The 22816-nt window shown below is 39.7% G+C and overlaps 1 pseudogene; it reads left to right on the top strand.

Annotated features, from left to right (window-relative positions):
• Nucleotides 1-606: 606 nt before the first annotated feature.
• On the top strand, nt 607-20621 carry LOC129558952 (eukaryotic translation initiation factor 3 subunit E-like; annotated as a pseudogene).
• Nucleotides 20622-22816: the final 2195 nt, after the last annotated feature.

Below are 22816 nucleotides of genomic sequence, written 5' to 3'. Positions count from 1 at the left end.
TCTATAAGCGTTCAGTGAAAATAGCTATTTTCATCACTAATGTAGAATATTGGAGTTCTAAAATACAACTGAGTGAAGAAGTTCATAAACATAGGCCCAGAGTGGAAAAATGACTTATCCACAGTTACAGAAATGTAGGGACCGGAACCAAATTATCCAAGCTCGAAGCCAAGTGTTTTTGCCTCTGCATACTCAGTGGTCTCCATTACACAGTGAAGAAGTATGGTGACAAGTCCCATGGAACTCTGTAGACTTGTAGTCAGAAATCAAAATTAAAATCCAGTTTTGCTGCGCATGGATGATGTGACCTTGTGAAAGCCATGCAACATCTATGGCCCTCCTTTCCTTTATTTGGTAAAATAGTGGTCATGACCCTTGCTTGCTTTCCAGGAATGTTATGAAATTCAAATGAGATGAAAAATGAAGCTGTAAATAGCAGCATGTGTATAAGAGATTTCTGTTTATATTACATCAAAGTGGCCAGGAAGCATAATTTGCTTCATGCCAGTTTATCAGTGTTTTGAAAATGATTGCTGTGACCAGTTCTGTTTTGGGGCAGAAAGTAGCAAATGGGATTAGAATTGGGCCTTCCAGCAAGATGGGTGCATGTGGACAACTACTGACAAGTTTTGCTCTAGCCAGAATAAACCCGAGGACTCCAGCAGGCTGAAGTTTTTCATGCATTTGTCTTCAAAGAAACCAAGTTCAATATCCAGAAGTAATGAAAAGTGTTCGATCTTTATTTGAATCTCTTGGCAAACATCAACAGGGCTGTAATTCACACTCAGTCCCCCTACAGACCTGCCCTGTCCCTGTTCCTCTCAGTCTTCACCTCTCTCACATGCTGCAGGCACTTCAATTCCATGAGCTCATTTTGATAAAAATGCAAAACAAAACTAAGCTTTAGTAACCCTTCGTCTTTCTTCTTTAATCTTATCCTTTAGCCTTTATATTTTATGCTCTTAATTGAGTGAACATTTGCCTTTCTCTCTTCACTTCTCCATTTGTCTCTCTTTTCGTTTGTCAATTCTATGTCAAAAAATAATTCAGAAGCAGAACTGGGGCATGCTGAATACCTCTTTTAAAGTTGGTGAGTGATTGAAGTGTAGTGAAAAAATCAGAATAATGCGAAATTTTCTTTAATACAATAGGGAAGGGTAAAAGATAATGAACACATGGATTAATACATACATAGTTTGAATTTATTATAGTTTGTTTCGATCTCTCCAAGGGAATGACTGAATTAACAGTGCAGCTATGGACATGTGAAATTTGTGGTAGAACAGACATAGGGTAATTAGCTGCAAGAGGTTGCTTATTTTCTGGTTATCACTCGAAAGCTTTTCCTTCACACTTTCTTCAAGCATATAAGTGCTTCTCTTGTGCCCTAAATTTGTATTAGTGACCAAACCACCTATCTAATCTCTTATTTATTTTACTTTTCTCTTTTAGTAATTTTCAAATATACAATACAATATTATTATTTATAGTCACCTTATACATTATAGCCTCATGACTTATTGCCCTTAAAAACTTACTGAAAGTCTTACACTTGGAGGAAAATTGCCTTTGAAAATACTGACTTCTCACCATTGGGCCTCATTTTGAATTGCTTGTCCTTTCCTTGAGAGAGCATAGCCAAAGAAACCATGCTGTATTGCTGAGCATTACCTTATGGATAAATAATGAGCTATGCTAGTGTAACTGATGTTCTGGGCCAAAACTCTTGGATTCAAGGTCTTACTCTGCCATGTATCAATATCAACTGGGTGACATGGGCAAGCTACTTAACCTTTGTGTCAGTTTACTCTATAAAAGCAGATATTCTACCAATCCTATGGTACCTGGTTTTATAGTAATCGCAGAACTACAAAAAGGATGTCTTGTATATCACAGTTTGAAGACATTATCAAATAAAGCTAGATTGCCAGATAAGAGCAATCAGAATAGCAAGTATTAATAATATTATCACTAAGATGATGATGATAATAGCTTTTACTGAATGTCTACTTGTGGCAGATGCTGAACTGTTTCATCTACTCTTCACAACAACCCTTTGTATTGAATATACTTTATGCTCATTTCACAGATGAGGGAAATGGGAGTCTGAGTATGTCCAGAGTTACACGAAAGGAAGAGTTGAAATCAAATCCAAGTCTGATGTCACAACATGTCATCTTAGCTGTTCCAAGATATTGTGATAGGGGTAGGCAAGGAAATAATATACACAGAGAGAAGACTCTGTGCTTGGGTGTGGGTGTGTGTTACACACACAGGAAAGAGGAGGAAGGAGTAGGGTAAAGGTATTGTCTTTGTTTTCAAATTGCTACATAGTTGTCATAAGAAAAGGCGTCCCTTGTCTTTTTTTTTCTCAGATGATTCCAAATGTTATGTTATTTTGGGTGAACAAATTTCTGACCATTTACACAGAATAATTTTCTAACAGTCAAAATTACCCAAATATGGGACAATCTTCCTGGAGATAGTAACTACTCTTCCTGAGTTGACTTTCTTAAGCAGAGTCTTCTGATAACTGGAAGAGGTACTGCAGGGGGTGTGGCTCACTAAAAAAGAACCATTAAGGTATTTTCAAATCTTAAGAGTCAGCATTTCTGTAGGAAATTTCAAAATGAAGTAATTTCTCTGGCTCACAGGAGGATTCATGGCAAAAATAATCCTTCAGCTGAATTTGTGCATCAGATAGGACACTTTTGATTACAAGTGGTAGAATAAAAACTGAAGGAAAAAAAAAGTTAATCATATGGGTCAGAAGATGTCTCAAGAAGTCCACAGGCAGAAGAAAGAACTGAAACTAGGATCTGAAATATCATCTGTCTCTCTCTCCATCCTGAATTTACGCTCCTGCTTATAGATCATACTTCTTTCTTCTTTACTTCTCTCTCGAACAGGTTTCTCTCAGTTCCTCTGTCCACTTGGCAAGAAGTAGGTATCCATTTGATTGTTTCTGAGCTGACATGTTACAGATGCTAAAATATTAAGAAAAAGAAGGAATTTTTCTTTTGGTTTCAATTCCAACATTTTGGTGGTTGATTTTTAATTTTTATTTTTTTTACTGTGGTAAAGTTCATGTAATATAAAGTTAACCATTTAAAACTGTACAGTTTAATGGCACTTAGTACTTACAGAGTGAAACCATCACCTCTATTTATTTCCAAAGTATTTTCATCACCCCCAAAGAAACCTTTTACCCATTAAGTGGTCACTCTTCAACTTCATGACTCTTGGCCCTGGCAGTCACTAATCTGGTGTTTGTCTCTATGGATGGACCCATTCTGAATATTTCAAATAAATGGAATAATACAATAATGACCTTTTGTATCTATCTACTTTCACGTAGCAAAGGTTTTCAAGATTCATCCATGTTGTAGCATGGATCAGCATACCATTCCTTTATATGGCTGAATAATTTCCTTTGTATAGATATCTCACTTTGGTTTCTCCACTTATTTATTGATGGGCATTTGGGTTGTTTCCACATTTTGGCTATTGTGAATAGTGCTGCAGCTTTTGTTTGAATGCTTATTTTTAATTCTCTTCCATCTATTCTAGGAGTGGAATTGCTGGGCCACATGGTAATTTTGTTTTTCGCAGTGGCTGCACCATTTTATACTCCTGTCAGCAATGTGTGAAGATTCCAATTTTCTACATCCTTGCCAAAACTTATTAACTTTCTTCTTTAAAAAAATTATAGCCACTCTAGTTGGTGTAGAAAGGTACCTCCTTAAAGCTGTGATTCTTATTTCCCTATAACTAATAATGTGGATCTCCTTTATAATGTTCTTGTTGGCCATTTGTATATCTTCTTTGGAGAAATGTGTTTTTAAGTCCATAACTTTACTTTAAAAATTGTGTTTATCTTTTTCTTGTTGAGTTATAACAGTTCTTAATATATTCTGATAAAAGTCCCTTATCAGTTGATTCCCAGCTCTGCAATTTACCTTAGGCAAGTTACTAAACTCTTATGAACTTTGTTTTCTCTTGTTAAAAAAATAGAGAAAGGATTCACATACATCAAATATATGTGTGTATGTAGAGAGGGGATCACTGTTCTCTGCATATGTCTCTTCTCGCTACATAAAACTTGTGTGTGTGTGTATATATATATATCTCCATCTATCTGTCTATATCTAGGAGCAATATTTCATTTTTGCTAATTCATTGTTTGTAGTGGCTTTTAGGGGCTTCCCTGATAGCTCAGTTGGTAAAGAATCCGCCTGCAATGCAGGAGACCCCGCTTCGATTCCTGGGTCGGGAAGATCCTTTGGAGAAGGGATAGGCTACCCACTCCAGTATTCTTGGGCTTCCCTCATGGCTCAGTTGGTAAAATATTCCACCTGCAATGTGGGAGATCTGGGTTTGATCCCTGGGTCGGGAAGATCCTCTGGAGAAGGGAAAGGCTACCCACTTCAGTATTCTGGCCTGGAGAACTCCAGGCAGAATTCTGTGCAGTCCATGAGGTTCCAAAGAGTTGGACAAAACTGAGTGACTTTCACACTTCACTAGTGACTCTTAGAATGTAAGCATCACAATACATGAATAGACTGTATGATTTGCAAATTATTTTCTCTCATTTGTTATGTATCTTTTCATTTTCTTAATAGTATCCTTTGTTGACCTAAAATAAATAGACCTCCAGCTATTTCTCCAGCAAAAAATGGGTTTATTTGGGATCAGAAAGACTTGGTCTTTAGAGTTTGTAGCCAGAGCCACTGCAAGCCCTTGAAGAGAAAGGGAAAAAGAATTCTTTTAAAGAAATAAGTTGGGAGGCCTATCCTAAACAAAAAAGCCCATGGCTTTTCATTGGCTGAGTCCTTGCCAGGAAAAAGGTCCTTCCTATTGGGTTCTTTTTAAGAGCAGAAGGGAGCTCCCCCTTCTGGTCTCCTATTTAATTGATATTTTTGTTTATTAATTTTTTTTCTCACTTTTTCTCCTTTTGATCAAGATCATTCTCTGAAGCATCACTGATCAAATCAGCTTTTCCACTTTCAGTCGCTTTTTCTCTTTCAGGCCTGGAAGGACCTTTCTGAGGCATGGTGTCTCATGTTGGTGTACAGATTGGAAACCTGTTGAGGTCACGTTCAAGTGACAAGTAGGGGTAGGAGGAAGAACTCTCGGGGACTTTCTATCTCAAGTCCATAAGTTATCAAGTCATAGATATTGGAGATCATCTGAAGCATTATGCCATCATCAGAGGTTTGGTAACAAACTTCCAACAGTTCTGTTCTGAATAACCTGGGAAGGTGGTCTCACCAAATGTGGTCTGCTTTAATTCAAGGACATCTTTACTTTCAGGTCACCAGATGACATGCAAGTCTAGTCAGACTTCAGTGCTTTCATAAGGTGTGAATTCAAGAGTCTATTCTCTTGAATTTGGAGGCACGAGGGTTGTTAGCACGACTTGACAAGGTCCTTTCCAGCGAGGCTGAAGAGAGTAGTCTTTCTGAAAGTGTCTTCTCCAATAGATGAAATCTCCACGTTGAAAGGTGTGATATTTAAGGTCTTTACCTCCTGAGAGTATATTGTGAAAAGACTGTTCCACCAGATCGTGATTATTTCTAATAGAAGCAATTAGACCTTAGTAATAGTAGAGTCATGGTGTCTCAAAGAGTTGGACATGACTGAGCGACTGAACTGAAACTGAACTGAATAGTAGAGTATCTTTCCTTTTATCATCGTGGGTCACAAAAGGCAGGGACAATTGCATTGCATGTCCTATGACTGTCTCAAAGGGTGAGAGCTCATGAATTTCAAAGAGGTGGATCTAAGATTTAAAAGGACCAGTGGCAATGGTTTAGGTCAAGGTATTTGAAGTGTCTTTACAAATTTTACCAGCTGAGTCTTAATAATGACATTAGTTTGTTCAACTAAGCCAGAGGATTTGAGGGTATTAACCATAGTGGAAGTATAAAACCAGTCAAATGATGTAGACTTGTTGAATGCCTGATCAGTAAAATGGGTTTCTTGAACACTATAAAGTTGAAGAGGATTTCATTAGGTAGGGGTAATCTTTTCTAAGAGGATTTTAACCACAGAAGAGGCAGTAATCTATTTGTAAGGGAAGGCTTCAGTCCAGTATGAAAGCATATAGACCATGACTAAAACATACTTGTATCCATAAGATGGGGGAAGATGTATGAAATCCATTTGCCAGACCGTGAAAGGTCCATTAGGCAGGTTAGCATGACAGCAAGTAGCACTAACATGCTTCCTTGGGCTGTATTTTAGACAAGTGGGACAAGTGAGGAAGGCACTTTTCGCAGCTTTGTTCAGCTTCCCTACCAATACTGATTCATGAATGCTATTGTTTTGTCAGTAGACCAATGGTTTAATGCATGTAGAGTGGGGAGGACTGGTAATTTCAGTCTCCAGCAGGACTGAATCATCATTTGGTCCAAACCAGAGCTTTTTCTTTTTATCAAACCAAAAGTTGTTGACTTCCAGTCTTGGTTATTTCTTTTCTGAGGTCAACTTTTGGGCTTCTCTAGCCATTTTTTCTAAGTTATCATCTAGGGAAAATAGTGTTTATACCAAGCAGAAGTTTGGCTGCTATTGGTCCCTTTAAGGGCAGCATTCTTTGCAGAAAAATCAACTAGGTGATTTCCTTTAGCTTCCAGAGACTCAAGTTTAGAACGCCTTGGAATCTTCATAATGGCAAAAGCAGCAGGTTAAAATATTTTATCTAATAATTCTTGAACATCGAGGCCATTTAAAATTTTATTTCTGTTGAAAATTAGGAAGAAAAAGTGTTTCCACAATATTCAAAAACCATGAGCTGCTCCAAAAGCATATGTACTATCTAAAATATTGATAATTTTGCCCTTAATTAAAGTGAAAGCCCATGTTGTTGCTTAGTTGCTAAATTGTGTCTGACTCTTTCACAACTCCATGGACTGTAGCCCGCCAAGTTCCTCTGTCCATGGGATTTCTCAGGCAAGAATACTGGAAGGAGTTGCCTTTTCCTTCTTATGGGAATCTTTGTAAGAACATATAAATCAACCTGCTGGGCTGAAGTAGCCATAGATAAAGATGCTGAAATTGAAGATTAAGAATTGTATCTGTACTGATAAATGCATAAAATGTGGTGTGTGTGTGTATGTATATATATATTCCTATATAATATATATATATGAATACTACTCAGCCATAAAAAATAATGAGACAATGCCATTTGCAGCAACAAGGATGAACTTAGAGATTATCATATTATGTGAAGTCAGAAAAAGGGGAGTACCATATGATATCATTATCCATATTATGATAAGTGAAATCCAAATTGTGATACAAATGACTTATTTACAAAATAGAAGCAGACCCACAGACATAGAGAACAAATTTACAGTTACCAAAGGGGAAAGGAGGTGGATAAATTAGGAGTTTTGAATTAATAGATATAAACTACACTATATAAAATAAACAAAGTCCAACTGTTTAGCATGGGGAACTATGTTTAATATTTTCTAATAACCTATAGTGAAAAAGTATATATGTATAACCTAATAACTTTACACAAGAAACTGACACAATATTATAAATGAGCTATATTTCAATTTAAAAAATCCTTTTAAAAAAGAGAATTTTAGCTGTCTTCCTTTGAGGTGAGCTCTCCATATGAGAGAGCTGATTTGCAGATTAATTAAATCTGGAATGAACATAATTTCTCTTTCCATCCTAGTTGTTTTTCCTAGAAGGGTAAGGTCCTGGTTCATCCCATAATAACCCATTTTAACATAATGTTAAGAGCTACCTAGGTGGAATCGACATCTGAAGGAACACCAAATTTTTCTTTAAAAATAATCTGAAGTTGATTGTAATAGTCACGACAAGATTAATCAGACTTTTATGTGCAAACCTCAACTTTGTTTCAATCAATAGACTTTGGGAAAAACCCTAAAAGTTATTGGATAAAATCACCCAGTGATAGCCTGAGCCTAATCTTGTAATAAGCTAGTGGTCTGGTCTCCCAGTTGTCATCTTAGAGACCTTTCAGAATGTTCCCAGTTTCATCCTGTGCTGGGCTGGCCTTCATCGACAAGCATATGAACTAGCTGACATAAGACAGAAATACCAGGTGGATAGGTTTGAATGACTGTGTTAAATTCCTCTGCAAATCTGTGAGAATCTTCAGTTACTTTGGGAAAATCTTTGACTGTGGCTCAGAGTTTAGATTCAGTCTAGGGAATATGAGAAATTAAGTGTTAGCCTCTGGATTCTCGGAAAGTTTAATTTTTTAAAACTTTTTTATTTTGTATTGGGGTATAGTCGATTAACGATGCTATGGTAGTTTCAGGTGAACAGTGAGGAAACTTAGTCATACATATACATGTATCCATCTTCCCACAAATTCCTCCCCCATCCAGGTTGCCACATAACATTGAGCTGAGTTTCATGTGCTGTACAACAGATCTTTGTTGGTTATCTATTTTAAATATAGCAGTGTATACATGACCTTCCCAAAGTCCCTAACTATCCCTTCCTCCCAGCAACCATAAGTTTGTTTTCTAACTTTGTGAGTCTCTTTCTGTTTTGTAAGTTCATTTGTGTCATTTCCTTTTGGATGGCACATATGAGGAATGTCATATGATATTTCTCCTTCTCTGTCTGACTTACTGCACTCGTGTGACACTGTCTAGGTCCATCCACGTTACTACAAACGGCATTATTTCATTCTTTTAAACAGCTGAGTAATATTCCATTATATATATGTAACATATCTTCTTTATCCATCTGTTGATGGACATTTAGGATGCTTCCATCTCTTGGCTATTGTAACAGTGCTGCAGTGAACATGGGGTGCATGTATCCTTTTAGATCATGGTTTTCTCCAGATATATGCCCAGGGGTGGGATTGCAGGATCACATGGCAGCTCTATTTTTATTTTTTAAGAAACCTCCATGCTGTTCTCCATAGTGGCTATTCCAATTTACATTCTCACGAACAGTACAGGGGTATTCCCTTCTCTCCACACCCTCTCCGGCATTTGTTGTTTGTGGATTTTTTGACGATAGCCATTCTGACCAGTGTGTGATGATATCTCATTGTAGTTTTGATTTGCACTTCTCTAATAACTAGTGATGTTCTACGTCTTTTCATGTGCCTGTTGGCCATCTGTGTGTCTTCTTTGGGGAAAGGTCTATTCAGATCTCAGAAAGCTTAATTTTAAAGCAATATATTCTGACAAGTTCAGTGGAAAAGGGAGTGAGGCATGTTTCTGAGAAGAAGGGAAGTTTAGTGAGAGAATTTGGAGAAGGCAATGGCAAGCCACTCCAGTGCTCTTGCCTAGAAAATCCCATGGACGGAGGAGCCTGGTAGGCTGCAGTCCGTGGGGTCGCTAAGGGTCGGACACGACTGAGCGACTTCATTTTCACTTTTCACTTTCACACATTGGAGAAGGAAATGGCAACCCACTCCAGTGTTCTTGCCTGGAGAATCCCAGGGACGGGGGAGCCTGGTGGGCTTCCGTCTATGGGGTCACACAGAGTCGGACACCACTGAAGTGACTTAGCAGCAGCAGCAGTGAGAGAATTAGTATGGGGGAACTGCGGGTACACAGGTGTCGGCGGCATAGGAGGAAAGGAGGAGGGTGGGACCCATCCTCAGAAAGGAGGCAGGGTTTGGCACAAGGAGTGGAGGCCGACAGAGACGCTGGCACTGGAGGCGGAACCGGGGTGAAGGAGCCAAGGAGGAGGCGCCAGTAGCTCTTGGATCCGTTTTCACTTTCTTTAATCCTTTCTTTGCATCAGTTAATCTTAAAATCTTATTTTGCAGAGAGAGGCAATTTTAGGCTCCTGATAATGTTGGAATCCTCAAAATATACACATCGAAATAGACATTCTATTTAGTTTGAGAAATTTTAGAGCTATGTTAGTCCAATTCAGTTTTAAGAAAATTAAGTTTGGGAGTTTCCCTAGTGGTCCAGTGGCTAACACTCTGCACGCTCAACGTAAGGGATCTGGGTTCTGATCCCTGGTCAGGGCACTAGATCTCACATGCCACATGAAGATCGAAAATTCTGTGACTGTAGATAAGACCTAGCACAGCCAAATAAATAAATACATTTTTAAAAAAAGAAAAGCAAGTTTGGGTATTTTAAAGTTCCTCTTAATGGCCACTGATATTCTAAATTGCCTTTGGTTAGGTTGGTCCATTTAGTTAGAAACATACATGAGGAAGACTGGTTTTTAAACATAAAATCAGTTCAAATCCCTGAAGAGAGAGTGCCTACAAAATACTTAGACAACTGGGGTCTGATTCTCAGAAGTTTTTCTCTAGGTCAACAAAATAATTTTCAAAACACCTAGACAGCTTACAGCTCAAAAAGTTCAAGTATCTCACAACCTGTAGGCCTACTACTAACCATTTCTGAGTAACAGTCTGGTCCTAGAGGGACCTAGCTCAAGGCTTCTCAGCTCAGTCTCCATAGAACAGCCAAAAAAAAAAAAAAAAACCCGGTTCAAAGGCCAAACCAGTCCAACTGGAACAATCTGGTTTCAAATCAGATCGAAATGCCATGACCACTTCCATATAGAAGAGGGCGTTACCTAGAAAAAATGAAACCTGAAAATAGATCTAAAAAAGAACCTAGAGAACTTCAAAATGCAAAAAGCAGGGGAAAGCTTTGATCCAAGAGAGACATCCTTTAAACTCCGGGATCAGGGAGAAAAGCCATGAGTAATGGTGGGCTCAGTATGGGTACTGCACTTGTTTCTCACCAGCCCTGGAGTTATTGGGCGTCTTCTCTAAATTCCTGTTCAGTTCAGTTCAGTCGCTCAGTCGTGACCGACTCTTTGCGACCCCATGAATCACAGCACGCCAGGCCTCCCTGTCCTTCACCAACTCCTGGAGTTCACTCAAACTAATGTCCATTGAGTCGGTGATGCCATCCAACCATCTCACCCTCTGTCATCCTCTTCTCCTCCTGCCTTCAATCTTTCCCAGCATCAGGGTCTTTTCCAATGAGTCAGTTCTTCCCATCAAGTGGCCAAAATATTCGAGCTTCAGCTTTAGCATCAATCTTCCATGAATATTCAGGACTGATTTCCTTTAGGATTGACTGGTTTGATCTCCTTGCAGTCCAAGGAACCCTGAAGAGCCTTCTCCAACACTACAGTTCAAAAGCATTGATTCTTTGGTGCTCAATTTTTTTTATGGTCCAACTCTCACATCCATACATGACTACTGGAAAAACCATACTCCATTTAATTGAGGTTTTGAAAGTGAAAGTGAAACTCACTCAGTCGTGTCAACTCTTTGTGACCCCATGGATTTATGGGGTAAATGGAATTATCCAGACCAGAATACTGGAGTGGGTAGCCTATCCCTTCTCCAGTGGATCTTCCCAACCCAGGAATCAAACCGAGGTCTTCTGCATTATAAGCAGATTCTTTACCAGTTGAACTACCAGGGAAGCCAAATTGAGGTGTTAGTTTATTAATTTTTTACATTTTTGATACATAAAAGTTGTATGCCTTAGGCTGATGCCTTAGACTTTGTTGCTGCTGTTGCTACATCACTTCAGTCGTGTCCAACTCTGTGTGACCCCAGAGACGGCAGCCCACCAGGCTCCCGCATCCCTGGGATTCTCCAGGCAAGAACACCAGAGTGGGTTGCCATGTCCTTCTCCCATGCGTGAAAGTGAAAGTGAAGTTGCTCAGTCATGTCCAACTCCTAGCGATCCCATGGACTGCAGCCTACCAGGCTCCTCCGTCCATGGGATTTTCCAGGCAAGAGTACTGGAGTGGGTTGCCACTTTGTTGGATATCCCTAAATACTTAGCAGAGCCTTCCCTGGTAAAGAATCCACTTGCCAATGAAGGAGATACAGATTTGATCCCTGGGTAAGGAAGATCCCCTGGAGAAGGAAATGGCAACCCACTCCAGTATTCTTGCCTGGAGAATCCCATGGACACAGGAGCCTGGTGGGCTACAGCCCATGGGATTTTGACTTAGGACTGAATAACAACAATACTTAGCAGGTTTGCTGTTATCACTAATAATAGCACAGTTCAGTCACTCAGTTGTGTCAGACTCTTTATGACCCCATGAATCACAGCACACCAGGCCTCCCTGTCCATCACCAGCTCCCGGAGTTCACTCAAACTCATGTACATCGAGTCGGTGATGCCATCCAGCCATCTCATTCTCTGTCGTCCCCTTCTCCTCCTGCACCCAGTCCTTCCCAGCATCAGAGTCTTTTCCAGTGAGTCAACTCTTCTCATGAGGTGGCCAAAGTATTGGAGTTTCAGCTTTAGCATCAGTCCTTCCAATGAACACCCAGGACTGATCTCCTTTAGAATGGACTGGTTGGATCTCCTTGCAGTCCAAGGGACTCTCAAGAGTCTTCTCCAACACCACAGTTCAAAAGCATCAATTCTTTGGCGATCAGCTTTCTTCACAGTCCAACCCTCTCATCCATACATAACCACTGGAAAAACCATAGCCTTGACGAGATAGACCTTTGTTGGCAACGTGATGTCTCTGCTTTTTAATACGCTGTCTAGGTTGGTCATAACTTTCCTTCCAAGGAGTGAGTGTCTTAATTTCATGGCTGCAGTCAGCATCTGCAGTGATTTTAATAATAGACACAAGAGGGTGCTAAAAGATACTGCTTCTGCTTCTTTAGGCCCAAGTGTAGAACAGTCATGGTCTCTTTCCTTTAATGCAATTTCCATTTTCAGAAAAGAATCTTCATAACAAAACAGGAAAATCTTAAAGAATGAAAATATAGCATAATATTAAATGTTTAGATTTTAAGGTTAACTGAGGTATAGTCCCAGTGTTGCTGATGATTTAGTACCATTTTAGATAAATGTAATAGAATTTCATTTGCTAGAAAAACACGTGATACTTCCTTTTCTTCCTTCCTACTTCCCTCCATCCCTCCCGCCCTTCTTCCTTCCAGGGACACTTTGATAAATGCAATATTTTCCTTTTTGAAAAAGTAAACAAAATATAAGCAGAACTGTTCTTGAAGTGGAGATAGGATGCTGTTTACTATTTGGTCCTTTATAGAAAAAAGTTCACTAATTCCTATTCTAGACTCTCATAATGACTCACTGGGACAAAGGAAATATATTTAAATTTTGACTGCTATTTTAAAAGTCTAATTATTTAGAAACTTTTTGTGGTGTGCATTATATAATATGTAGTATATTTGGATTAAATATTCTTTGGGCTTCCCAGCTGGCTCAGCAGTAAAGAATACACTTGTCATTGCAGGAGATATGGGTTGATCCCTGGGTTGGGAAGATCCCCTAGAGAAGGAAATGGCAACCCACTCCAGTATTCTTGCCTAGGAAATCCCACGGACAGAGGAGCCTGGCGGGCTGCAAAAAAGTCAGACACAATTTAGCGACTAAACAACAACAACAAAAGCAGGCTTTTTGCTGTTGTTCAGTTGCTCAGTCATATCCGACTCTGCAGCCCCATGGACTGCAGCATGCCGAGCTTCCTTGTCCTTCACTATCTCCTGGAGCTTGCTCAAACTCATCGGTGATGCCATCCAACCATCTCATCCTCTGTCATCCCCTTCTCCTGCTTTCAGTCTTTCTCAACATCAGGGTCTTTTCTAAAGAGTTGTCTCTTCATATCAGGTGGCCAAAGTATTAGAGCTTCAGCTTCATCATCAGTCCTTACAATGAATATTCAGGGTTGATTTTCTTTAGGATTGACTAGTTTGATCTCTTTTCAGCCCAAGGGACTCTCAGAGTCTTATCCAACATCACAGTTCAAAAGCATCAATTCTTTGGTACTCAGCCTTCTTTATAGCCCAACTTTCATATCCATACATGACTACTGAAAAAAGCATAGCTTTGACTCTAAGACCTTTGTTGGCAAAGGTCTCTGCTTTTTAAAATGCTGTCAAGGTTTGTCATAGCTTTTCTTCCAAGGAGCAAAAGTGTCTTTTAATTTTATGGCTGCAGTCACCATCTGCAATGATTTTGGAGCCCAACAAAATTAAGTCTGTCACTGTTTCTATTGTTTATCCATCTATTTGCCGTGAAGTAACGGGATCGGATGCCATGATCTTAGTCTTTTGAATGGTGAGTTTTAAGCCGGCTTTTTCACTCTCCTCTTTGACCTTCAAGAAGCTCTTTTGTTCCTCTTTGTTTTCTGCCTTAAGGGTGGTGTCATCTGCATATCTGAGGTTATTGATATTTGTCCCCACAATCTTGTGCCCAGCTTGTGTTTCATCTTGCCTGGCATTTCACATGATGTACTCTGCATTTAAGTTAAATAGCAGGGTGACAATATACAGCCTTGTGGTACTCCTTTCCCAGTTTGAAACCAGTTCATTGTTCCATGTCCAGTTCTAATTGTTGCTTCTTGACCTGCATACAGGTTTCTCAGGAGGCAGGTAAGGTGGTCTTGTATTCCCGTCTCTTTAAGAATTGTTCAGTTTGTTGTAATCCACACAGTCAAAGACTTTAGTGTAGTCAAAGAAGCAGAAGTAAATGTTTTTCTGGAATTCTCCCGTTTTTTTCTAACGGATGTCGGCAATTTGATCTCTGGTCCCTCTGCCTTTTCTAAATCCAGCTTGAACATCTGAAAGTTCACAGTTCACTTACTGTTGAAGTCTGAAATAAAGTGAAAGTCGCTCAGTCATGTCCTACTCTTTGTGACCCCCAAGGACTGCAGCCTGCCAGGCTCTTCTGTCCATGGAGTTCTCCAGGCTAGAATACTGGAGTGGGTAGCCTTTCCCTTCTCCAGAGGATCTTCCCAACCCAGGGATCAAACCCAGGTCTTCCACATTGCAGGCAGATTCTTTACCAGCTGAGCTGTTGAAGTCTTTTGGTGAGTTTTGAGTATTACTTTGCTAGCCTGTGAGATGAATGCGATTGTGTGGTAGTTTGAATATTCTTTGGCATTGCCTTTCTTTGGGTTTGGAATGAAAACTGACCTTTTCCAGTCCTGTGGCCACTGCTGAGTTTTCCAAAAATGCTGGCATATTAAGTGTAGCACTTTAACAGAATCATCTTTTAGGATTTGAAATAGCTCAGCTGGAATTCTATCACCTCTACTAGCTTCGTTCATAGTGATGTTTCCTAAGGCCCACGTAACTTCACACTCCAGGATATCTGGCTTAGGTGAGTGATCATACCATTGTGGTTATCTGGGTCTTGAAGATCTTTTTTGTATAGTTCTTCTGTGTATTTTTGCTACCTCTTCTTAATATCTTCTGCTTCTGTTAGGTCCATACCGTTTCTGTCCTTTACTGTGCCCATATTTGCATAAAATATTCCCTTGGTGTCTCTAATTTTCTTGAAGAGATCTCTAGTCTTTCCCATTCTATTATTTTCCTCTATATCTTTGCACTGATCACTTAGGAAGGCTTTCTTGTCTCTCCTTGCTATTCTTTGGAACTCTGCATTCAGATGGGTATATCTTTCCTTTTCTCCTTTACCTTTCAGTCTCTTCTTTTCACAGCTATTTGTAAGACCTCCTCAGACAACCATTGTGACTTTTTGCATTCCTTTTTCTTGGGGATGTTTTTCTATCACTGCTTCCTCTACAATGTTATGAACCTCCATCCAGGCACTCTTGTATCATATATAATCGCTTAATTTTTTTTCCACTTTCACTGTATAATCATAAGGGATTTGATTTAGGTCATATCTGAATGGCCCAGTGCTTTTTCTTACTTTCTTCAATCTAAGTCTGAATTTGGCAATAAGGAGTCCATGATCTGAGCCACAGTCAGCTCCTAGTCTTGTTTTTGCTGACTGTATAGAGCTTCTCCATCTTTGGCTGCAAAGAATATAATCAATCTGATTTCAGTATTGACCATCTGGTGATGACCACGTGTAGAGTTGTCATTTGTGTTGTTGTAAGAGGGTGTTTGCTGTGACCAGTGTGTTCTCTTGGCAAAACTCTGTTAACCTTTTCTCTGCTTCATTTTTTTACTCTAAAGCCAAACCTGCCCATTACTCCATATGTCTCTTGACTTCCTACTTTTGCATCCAGTCCCTATGATGAAATGGACATCTTTATAAATGAATAAAATAGACATAATTTCACGTGCATCTGCAGAAATGTTTTTCTGATCAAAGCGCATAATCAAATATTTTTAGAAACCACTCTAGTTTAACTGTATTATTTTGCATATGGGAAAAATAAAATCCAGAGTGTTAAATGATTGTTCAAGGTCCCAAAGAAAGTCATTGGCAGATCAGCTACAGACTCCTGCCCCTTTCACTGTATCATTTTGCAAACATGCCCACCTTATCTTTTGCTGTCCTCCAACTTGAGGTTTCTGAAATAGAGGCTCCCTTGTGCTGACTTCACATTCTCTTTATTACTAAATCTACTGCTGTGTTATACATTCACAAGCCTTTTTCCTCACCTTATGAACTTCTGTATGCCCTGGTCATGTGAGTGCTCTTTGGGCTCTAGCGAGAAGTTGAGGCATACCCTAAATTAATCCCAACTGTCTTCCCTGAGCTTGTAAATATCTGGCAGACAAATGAAGTAGAAATCTACACACATACTGCAAGGTACACTTGTCCTTTGCTTTAGGAATGTGGTGTCGGGAACAAGATCAGAAAAGTTTCTGTAGTTGACTTTGGACTTCCCTAGTTGTGATGACACAACTTATTTAGGAAAGTCACAAGTCAGGAGGGACACATGAAGAAATTGTACACATTCAAAAGTAGGTCCAGGACGACAAAAAATAAGCAACCCTATGTGTACAAAGAAGAGTAGAAAGAACTTGGTGGTAACTTAGCTCAGCGATGACTCAGATACCCAAGTAATTATCTTCAGGTATCTTAATGATTGTCCTGGGAAAGGAGGAACTTTTAATTGTCTCGTAAGCCCATATCTAGGACCTGTGGGTAGAATTTGCTGGCATTTAGGCTTGAGTTCACTAGTTAGAGATGTCCAATAAATAACTAGATGTTATTTAGACTTTGGCATTATAGAGAGATGGGTATAATTCCTGGCTTCATCTCTTATTGCCTACTTGACCCTGGGAATTATGGTTATGGAGGAGAATAGTATATTGCAACATTGTATATAGAGCCCTCTTTTTTTCCGCTCTTCTACATGCTGTTGAAACTCATACATCCACTGCCAGTTTATACTATCAGGATTTAGAACTCAAGGCTGCGAAAGTACTTTGAGAAAAAGAATTTTGAGTCTGGCTTTTAGTAGCAAAGACCAGAATGTCTGGAAGGAAGTAGAACAGAAAGTATATGCTGAAACAGTTGGTTTGGAAATAGAGTAGGAGTCACATAGCACTGCCTCCTAATATCAAATAAAAATCCCATGGGCTAGAAGTTAAGGTGTGGAGCAAGACAGTGTTGAGAGAGGAGTACTCTTGCCTAGAAAATCCCATGGACAGAGGAGCCTGGTGGACTACAGTCCATGGGGTCGCCACTAGTCGGACAAGACTGAGTGACTTCACTTTCACTTTTCACTTTCACACATTGGAGAAGGAAATGGCAACCCACTTCAGTGTTCTTGCCTGGAGAATCCCAGGGACGGCGGAGCCTGGTGGGCTGCCGTCTATGGGGTCGCACAGAGTCGGACGCGACTGAAGTGACTTAGCAGCAGCAGCAGCAGCAGCAGCCTGTCTGAGGCTCACAGTACGCAAGGGAATGAGAGGGGGTGCTGTGGAATTGGCACTAAGGCCCATCAGTTATCAATAGGGAGACATCATCTATCACAAGATGAGAGTCATATCATTAATATGCATCATGGGATCACATTAGGCATTTGAACCAGTGTCATAAGTTATCGATGCTATATGGTCCTCTTCACATTTTGTAAAGACCTCCTAATGAAACACAGCAAAGTGCTAGTCACTGTCCTCTGAGAATTACAGCTCTTTGGGATCAAAACTTTGCTCAGCTCTATTCTACTTTCCCTGTATGGAAACAACTTTTCTTATATTTTGAGATGTTGCTGAGATGACAGAAGGCCTTCTGAACACCTGTAGGAAAGATGGTATGGAAGGGAAGCCTCACATCCGTACCTTGGTAGGAATGAGTCAAACTGGTTTGAGATCCTATCTCCTCCTCCCCGGTTGCATTAAGAACAGCAATTCCAGTTACATGTTAGCCATAGGTTTACCCTTTCCATGTTGTTACAGTTAACTTTCCTGGATCGTTTTCAGTGTTGGCTTCCCTGGTGGTGCTAGTGGTAAAGAACCCACCAGCCAATGCAGGAGAATCAAGAGATGAGGGTTCAATCCTGGGTTGGGAAGATCCCCTGGAGGAGGGCACGGCAACCCACTCCAGTATTCTTGCCTGGAGAATCCCATGGACAGAGGAACCTGGTGGGCTACAGTCCATAGGGTCACAAAGAATCAGACACAACTCGAGCAACTTAGCATGCACAACTTGTATCATCAATACTTGTTTTATAAGTTTGCTCTAAGATTAAAAGAGATAATGCATAAAATATTAGCACATTGATAGTCTTTGGATATATTCAATAAATGGAAGCTGTATTATTAAAGAGGTGATGACATCATAATCCCTTTAAGTGTTTTTATGAAACTGAGTGACCACTTGGTGTTTATGTGCTAAAGGACATTAACATTTCTGAATGTGATAATGGTCTCAGAGACTGATCTGTCAGTTTAGATCCAGCGGTTTTCAACCTGCTATGCATGGCCTAGTATAGACTGACTATATAGCATAGCCTGAATAGTGTTAAAAATTAGATAAGTCTGGGCCCAAATTCAGATAATCTGATTTCGTAGATCTAGAGAAAGGCTCAAGATTCTGTGTTACTAACAAGATGCTTCCCTCTGGAGGTTCTAGGGGAAAATGCATTTCTTTGCCTTCTTCAGGTTATAGAGAATACTCACATTTTTTGGTTCACAGCCCTACATCACTCCAACTTCCCCTTCCATTGACATAGCTCCCTTTCTGACTCCTACCTTCTTATTATATGGACACTCCTACCTTCTTATTATAAGGACCCTTATAATTACATTGGATCCTTCAGGATATTCCAGGGTTATTTTTCTGTCTTAAAATTCTAAACTCAATTACATCTACAAAGTCTCCTTTGCTATATAAAGCAACATATTCACAGATTATAGGGATTAGAATGCAGGTATCTCTGGGGATCATTATTCTGAAAATCATAAAGGGTAAACTTTTTTTGGACTTCAGCTACAGGAGAAATCCCTGGAGACTTTCTTCCTTCCCACCTGGTAAGTCCATGTATTGGGGGGAGTTTTTCTTCTAAACTACCAACCCCTCTAAGCATCTATTTCTTTGGTATATAAGTGCCCCTGGAGGCTGATGTAGACTTGATAATACTATATTTAGATCCACTCTGCTGGTGTGCAAAGTTCCAATATAAATGTGGAAATTACTCTGGAGCAGCAGAATATTTTTACTTCTTTAGAGTGTTGGTTCCCACAATGGACAGAAATGTTTTGAGATCACCCTGGGGAAAACTGGCCTCCAAAGTCTTCATGCAGAATTGGGATGCAGCCATGTAAGAACTTATGTGGCTAAAAGAGATCATAGATAATTCTGTGAGTTTGCCACTTCAGTCTCTTCAGTAGCAAACATGGTTCATTCACTGGTCTCTGTTTTCTTCAGTCACCCCCAAAGAGTATAATAGCATTATTGATCTCTTCCTTTGTGAGCCACAATATCTTAACATGCTTTATACAATGTGTCTACATATTCCATGCTTTTTTATAATAGTGAAAGTGAAAGTTGCTCAGTTGTGTCCGACTCTTTGCGATCCCCTGGACTGTATAGCCCATGGAATTCTCCAGCCCAGAATACTGGAGTGGGTAGCCTTTGCCTTTTCCAGAGGATCTTCTCAACCCAGGGATTGAACCCAGGTTTCCCGCATTCCAGGTGGATTCTTTACCAGTAGTCATGCAAACAAAGATGTTCAAAAACCCTGGCAGGTATTATTAAATAAAATATCTGGTCAAAATTATTCAACAGGAGTCATGCACATATAAAAACCCAGTTACAGAGTTTGTATAATATTTATATGTTAACTTTGGTAGAGCTCAGAAAAAGCTGAGAAAATATGAGTCAGTGCTAGTGAATGATTTCTTCTTGGTGACTTGTCTTGAGGATTTCATTGAAAATGCTGAACTCTTTATATTTGAGTTTTTTGTCTCAAAATACACTGCATCCATCAGTGTACCACCATTAACATGTTGGCAGGTAAACTGAACGTAACTCCAGAAGAAACTGAAAGGTGGATTGTAAATTTGATTTTCTTTTTGCAGCTTGAGGCAGTTGTAAAATAACTTAATGTAGCTTTTTGCAACTGTGTATTCTATAGTATTTTTTTCATTTGGTAAAATTTTAACTGTTAATGTTTTTGGCATTGTGCTTTGTACCATTTATTAAATTTATTTTAAAAAAAAGAAATGCAAAACTGGATGCTAAGACTGATTCTGAACTAGGTCATGTGGTTATGGGTAACAATGCAGTCTCACCCTATTAGGGATTCAAAAGACCAAAATTATTTAATTTAGAAGACAAATGTTGGCAATGGATATTGAGAAGAATTTTAAACAGGGGCTTCTAACTGAGCAATTCAGGACTCTGGCTTCTATTGAAGAACTGTTCAGAAAAAGTATAAAAGAAAACTATAAAAGAAAAGTGAAATAATGCAACCATTTTATAAAAGTGAAACATGTTGAAAACAACATACTGAGTATAAATTTTGGAGAATTTGAATGTACTTGACAATTCTAGGGTATGCTGGATGGGGATTGAACAAGTTTATGGGCCAGGGTATCGATGGCTTTCACTTGTGCTTGATTGTCAGTGTGCTGGATGCTAACTTCTGTCAAAGAACGCCCTCATCATAGCTCCTCAGTACAGGCAGCATGTAAGACTTCATCTCTGAAGGCTGTAGCTTCTATTCCTGGGCCCTGGTTATACATGGTCCTGCTCAGATGGACACTGGTCATTTTTGGATGTTGACTCAGTGCTTTTCTTAAGGTCTCTCCAGCTATTTCTTCTCATTCTTTGTCCAACTGTCTTCTAAGTCTCATTTATCTTTTTTGTTTTCAGCCTTTGGAACCCATCTTTTGTCTTCAAGGTAAACTTTCTCTTATCATTTTTATCATCACCATATCATATATTCTTTCAAAACCTCATGCATCTATAGCTGAGGCATAATGTGTGGGTTCCTAAACTCCAAACCAGCGACCGACTCCCTTTGCTTTCTCTGCTTTCTTCCGTCACTTCATCTCCACCGCAATGATGGAGAATGCTTAGCTGATTGAATGTGGGAAGAAATGAGGCATGAAGCAAAATTCTGGCAACAGATGCATATTAATTAACATTTCAAAATGTTATCCATTTGCATGATTTTCAAAGTTTGTTCTAATACTGAAATTCAAAGGTACAATTTCCTAAGTTCAAGGCTATTGTACTCGCTGTCTTCATTTCAGTAGCTTTTTCAACAACTTCAAGACCTTGGATTTCCAAGTTGGCATATTTCCCCTTCACCAGGATACCTCCCACTCTTTCTAAATATCCACTCTCACTGTGGTGCGAGCATCCTGCTCCCCAGCTCCTGGGAAAGGTTAAGTAACAAGAAACCTGCACCACCCTCTGTTAAGCTGCCTGTCTACCTTTTCACAATTTCAATCAATTGTGTCTGACTCAGCTCTCTGTCTGCCAGGAAAAGACTTGTAGAAAACATTTCCTACTACTTCTCTTCTCCCAAGGAGTACAGGATTAGCATGCAGTACACCTGAGCACAGGGCAGCTCCTTTTCAGTTTGTTTGTCTGGTATTAAAAGGGGGTGGGAACTAGCTTAAGGTCTGAAATGAGTTCCTTCCCACAGATACCTGCCACCCTCTAATACCCAGGCACACAGCAAGAATGTGGACTCTGCTGGCCGCTCAACTGGTCCAGCTTCCTTAATGCAAGTGGCTGCTTGTCTGACTCTGTCTCACCATTCCAGCTCTTTCCTTTCAATTTTATAATGAAGTAGTACAGAGAGGCAGCCAAGATTAGTGTGCAGGTTACTCTTGAGTTTGTATATAAAAAAAAAAAGTGAATTGAGCTGCTTCTTACTAATTAAGTGACATTGGGCAAGTTTTTTAAGTTCCTCAAGCTTCTATCTGCTCCTCTGTAAAATGATACTGAAGATACCTACATCATGGATTGCTAAAAGGGTAAAAATAAACTAGGTAAAACACATGCCTGGTACATGTTATTCCATAAATGGAAGTCATGGCTATATTTTGTGTTATTTAATAAAGATGTGCTGAGTCCTTATTATGAAAAATACCATGCTTGGTACTATGGAATTAGGGCGAGAAGGAGACATGGTCCCTGCAAAGGACTTTGCAGACTATTGGAAGAAAGAAAATATCAAAGTAAGCTAAGGACATGGGTGAAAGAGGAGTAAAGTTATAGGGAGAGAACCAAATGGAGATGAAGTTGGACCTATGCAGCATGGAGGAGGGTCCAGAGGGAAAACTTCATTGCAAAGGTATGGGAAAGGCCACCTTGACATTAAATTCCATTCTGTGGGCAACAGATTTTTCTCATGTTTCTGACATTCTCCTATTCAATAGTGGTGTATAATGACCATAAGATGTATACCTCTATTTTTCTGTACTTTTTGGATACCTGTGGGTGTCGCAGCTTCCCACTAGTTATCTGGGTGGCTTAGACAGTGAAGAATCTGCAATGCAGGAGGCCTCAGTTCAACCTCTGAGTCAGGAAGATCCCCTGCCTGGAGAAGGGAACGGCCACCCACTTCAGTATTCTTGCCTAGAGAATCCCATGGACAGAGGAACCCCAGCAGGCTACAGTCCATAGGGTCACAAAGAGTTGGACAC

Source organism: Moschus berezovskii, chromosome 8 (genome assembly GCF_049115385.1).
Source record: "Moschus berezovskii isolate FMDL1 chromosome 8, NW_MosBer_1.0, whole genome shotgun sequence".
NCBI classification, from domain to species: domain Eukaryota; kingdom Metazoa; phylum Chordata; class Mammalia; order Artiodactyla; family Moschidae; genus Moschus; species Moschus berezovskii.
Note: the sequence above shows the minus strand (reverse complement) of the source record. Positions and strands in the feature narration are given on the sequence as shown.